The sequence below is a fragment of the Gavialis gangeticus genome, unplaced genomic scaffold, assembly GCF_001723915.1.
Source record: "Gavialis gangeticus isolate Ggan-Ray unplaced genomic scaffold, GavGan_comp1, whole genome shotgun sequence".
Taxonomy (NCBI): domain Eukaryota; kingdom Metazoa; phylum Chordata; order Crocodylia; family Gavialidae; genus Gavialis; species Gavialis gangeticus.
Window position 1 is genome coordinate 27,893,852 of NW_017729034.1, and position 4,607 is coordinate 27,898,458.

At 50.2% G+C, this 4,607-nt stretch overlaps 1 protein-coding gene across 1 annotated transcript in view; it reads right to left on the reverse strand.

Annotated features, from left to right (window-relative positions):
* DNAH8 (dynein axonemal heavy chain 8) overlaps positions 1-4,607 on the reverse strand; it is a 397,167-nt gene that overhangs the window by 182,098 nt on the left and 210,462 nt on the right. The gene's annotated exons all lie outside the window — the stretch shown is intronic.

The following is a 4,607-nucleotide window of genomic DNA, read 5'->3' on the forward strand; positions in this document are numbered from 1 at the left end:
GCCACATGGACCATTTGAGCTATTAAAACTGCATGTGGTGAGGACATTATTGGACCATCAAATGCAGTTTCTGACACATGATTTCAATGTAAAATTTATTACCCAATAATTTCCTTTCTACTACCATTGTCTCCCACAATTTTGCCACGAAGAGCTTCCCTCTTCCTCTGAAATTTCTTAGAAGAGGTTCTGCATTGTAACATGGTGTAGCATGGCACTGTTTGTGCCTGCCACTTTAAGACCACAGCCAAGCAGCCAGCAGGTGCTTGATTGTGGCAGCCATTTTGACCCTGGCTGCCTATATAAATAGTTCAGTTCCCTACTGGCTGGTTAGGCAGCAACACTGCCTAGCTGGGAGGCTTCTTGGAACATCCTGGAGGTAAGGGAGGAGATGTAGGGGATGGCTAGGAGGCTGCTGGTCCTGGGCATGACCTAAAACTGCACCCTGCCAGGAACGGGTGGCCTGGTGGGGCTCTCAGTGGCACAGGAGCCCCCAGGAAATGCCAGGCCACTTACCACCCCGGTGAAAAGCGGGTTGGGGTGCCTTAACCCCAGGTCCCACAACCGGGTGGGTTACTTACTACTAGGGCCTGGAGGGCAGGCCCCAGGGGAGAGAGTGGGGCTAGAGACTCAGACCTGATTGAGAGAGTACCCTCAACTGGTCAATGCTGGGGCCAGGACCAGGATAGTCAAAAGGGCCAGGGGCCCACCACAAGGGACACCCAGAGCTAAGAGGGCCTGGGGTTTCTGACTGGCCTTGGAGGTGAGGTCAGGGCCTGTGTGTCCAAAGGTCCCAGGGGGACCACACCTGGGAGAGGAAAATAGTTTCAGGGAGCTAGATAGCCAGAATGAAGGCGGGGTAGGCTGCCTGAATGGAGGGATCTTGGAGGGGTCCTGATAGGAGGATTCTGGTGGCCCAGTGTGGGGCCAGTGAGAGTAACAGCTGGATGCCATCTGTGAGGCATGGGCTGCAGTGTAGGGAAGGTACAGAGCTGCAGATAGCACCCCCTGGCATCAGGGTAGGAAAATGGGCAGCCTCCCACCTAATTAAGATTAAATTAACAACAAGGCATGGCAGGTGGGAAGGAGAGAAAATTATCAGGTAAGGAATTTTCTATTCCACAGGCTATTGTTTCCTACAATTTTATGTTGCCTAAGATCTAGCAAATAGAAAAATATAGGGAAAAAGAAACAGGCTGAAGTTTTTTCTTTTTTTTAATTTCTTGTTAGTAAATACATATGCTTTCACAATACAGAACTTAATCCATCTGGCCATGAATAGTTAAGATGCCCAAAGATCTTGCCACTTCAAGTGAAAAGAAACAAAGAGCATGATTTTTTTTCCAGTTTGGTATGTCTAAAATAGATCTTTAGCACGGGACATGCCTCCAGATTATACCATTACTCTTAAGCAGGATATTTTTTTCAGCAAAATGTTGTGGATTTGGACAGGATGATGGAGGGATTTATTTTTGTGAAGCATGAAAAGTGGAAATTCACTTTTGGTAAGACAAAATTCTTAGAACTATATTGTAATTATGGGGCATGCCATGTGGTTCCTTCAAAGACAGAGCTTGACAGAGTCCATGATTCTAGCTCAGAGGTAGGCAACCTAGGTAGGCAACCTTTTCTAGCTGGGGTTGAGAATGACCCACCCCATATCAGAGGCAGGTGGTGGCTGAGTCTTAGTCCCCACGCACCCACTATCAATTCTTCCTAAGGCAGCTTGGGGAGAGCATGCACAGTTGGTGCTTGTCCCCATGGCAGCATGGGGAGACAGCCTGCAGCTGAAACCCACACTACTGAAGCCGCATGTCCGCTAGCCAGATGCAATGTTTCAGTGACCCAGACCTGGCCCCTGCTCTAGTTGAGATTATGATTAAGAGGGTATAGATAAACAAATAAAATGGTGCAACCCTTGCTACAGTTCAAAGCAAAAGGAGGTGCTTGTACATGTGACAAAAATAGCCCATTTTTGCAATTTAATTGCATCACGCTGTACACAACGTGGGGTATTTTTTACAACTTAAATGAGTTTATGTCGAAAACTAAACCATATCCTCACGTAGTTTGGTTTGTAACATAGATATTTATAACACTGCAGCCTTTTGAAAGCTCCCCCAACACTCCCCTTCCCTCCACTGCAGAAGAGGCTGGCTGAAGACAGAACTGGTGAGGGGTGTGGTCCTTCCCCCGCCACCCCAACAGAGCCTGCCTGCATCTCCTACAGCCTGGGATTGAGCTGCTGATGGGCTGAGCAACCCCTGAGCTGCGAGGGGCCCTGGTCTTTTCCTTCACTGTGGCAGTACCCCTTGGGGCCACCAAGACAGGCTGCTAGTACGCCAGATGCTGCCCAGCTCAGGCTCAGAAGAGCTGGATTGGACTGGCTGCTGCCTCTAAGCTGGGGAAGTAACTGCTCACTAGCCACCCACCCGGGCAGTCCTGGGACATGTAGCCACCACAGAGGGGAGGACTGGGACCACTTGCAGCTCAGGGCCTGCCAGTAGCTCACCCCCTGGCTATGGGAGAGGCAGGCAAGCTCCATGAAAAGGATCAGGCCCCTTGCTGCTTTTTTTTTTTTTTTTCCCCCCAGTGGAGCCTACCCACGTGACCTGCCAGTGGGCTGCACACTGCCTGAGCTGTGAGGGGCCCCAGTCCTTCCCTCTTCAGTGGCAGTGCCCCCCAGGGCTGCCTGGGCAGGGTGGTAGCGGGCAGGTGCTGCCCCATCTCAGAGGCAACACCTGCCAGATCCAACTCTTCCCCTGAAGAGTTGGATCCGACAGAGTACTGCTTCCAACTTGGGGCAGCACCTGTCTGTTAGCATCCCACCTGGATGGCCCCAGAGGGCACTGCTACTGCAGAGGGAAGGACCAGGGTCCCCACAGCTCAGAGTCCACTCGGCCCGCCGCAGCTTGCCCACAGCTGTAGGAGATGTGGACAGGCTCTGTGAAAAAATAAATAAGTAAATAAATAAAAAGGATAGAACTCATTTCCATAACAGCAATGGAAGTCCCTAAATCGTCACAATTAAAAACCCACCTAAACGTTTCAATTTAGGTGACTAAACCTCCTGATCAGGTTTTTCTCCACTGAAGTCTGCCTCCACAGGATGAGATGTCCCACCACACTGGTCTGACTCTGAGTACTGTGCTCTGTGTAGGTTAATTGACTATGATCTGTAAATTGTACCTCATGTATAAAATACTGTCATGGTGCGGGGTCCCCAGGGATAGCCATGATGCCCTGGGGGCTCTGTGATCATGTCAATTCTGCCTCTGCAGGCACCTTCTTTTCTTGCCTGCCATGTCTTGTTGGTATAAATAACAAATAGGGAGGCTGCCCATGAGTTTCTGCATGGTCATGGTCCTCTTGGACCCCACTAAACCCTGTGGGATCTTGGACCCTGTGAGGAAAGAGAAGAGCCCCGGAGAAGTAAATTGGTCCCACCTGAATTGCAAAGAACCTTGCAGGGCTCATTCTTCACCTGGTGTTTCAGGAGGGGAGGAGGAGTCAGTCAGAACTCCAAGATAAAAGGAGATCCAGGGCAGGCAAAAAGGGGACACCAGAAACTGGAAGTGGCTGACTCGGGCAGAGAGACGGCAGGGATGGCCGAAGGCACTGAGAAAGCAATGGAGATCGGGTTTAAGAGAAGCAGCTCTGAAAAAAATGCCCAGAGAGAAACTGAAACTGCCACGGGACACTTAGAAGGTACCATAAAGACCCTAATAGCAGGGCTGAAGAAAAAGGGTACCTTTTTGTTAGAGTGAGAGGGAAGTCATCCCAGATAGATAGTGCGTTTGCGACTATCGGAACAATAGGCCAGTAAAAGAACTGGCTAGGATTAATGGCAAATCTGTGCAAGGCTCCAAGCTGGGTGAAGGACAACCGGGCCCTTTGGGACTATTGATTGACCAGACCTAGAGACCTACAGAGCATTTGTACTGCTCGGAGGCAGACTGCCAATTCTACTTAATTAACATCTGGTGGAACAGGTGACGGTGTAGGGATTGGTGGAGCCCTCACTACACTAAAACAGATTTCAAGAATGAGAGCGTCAAAGCCCACATTCTATTTTCTCCCATAACAACAAGTTGTGGCAGGAGAGATTGTGGACATGCGGCACAGTCCAGCAAGATGTTGCAGTGGACTTCGGCCTGCTAGCCGAGATGCTAAAACTGTCTTGGTGCAGAAGACAGAGTAAGAAAAAGGAGGGAAAAAAAGAGAAAACAGCTCAGACAAGGTGAGGAACAACAGAGATTGACAACAAAAATAGAACGATAGAGACAAGCCTCTACCCCAGATAGGGGCAGGGTTTGGGGGTGAAAGCCTGCCACTGGACAGACCCCTTGCTGGGTCTCACCGTAAGCTAGTGCCTTACGAAACACTCCAAGCCTTATGCGCTAGATTCGTGGCTCCAAAACCTCCCCTTTACTACACCCCATACCTCTCAGGTGGTATATGAATATGGTCTTACTGATAAGATTTCGTTTGGGCCCCTGTAACTGCACCCTTCTGGTGCTGAGCTCTGCGGGCCCTGCGACTGCACCCCTCTGGCACTGGGCCCTCTGTAGCCCTATAGCTGCACCCTCTCCGGCACTGGGCCTCTA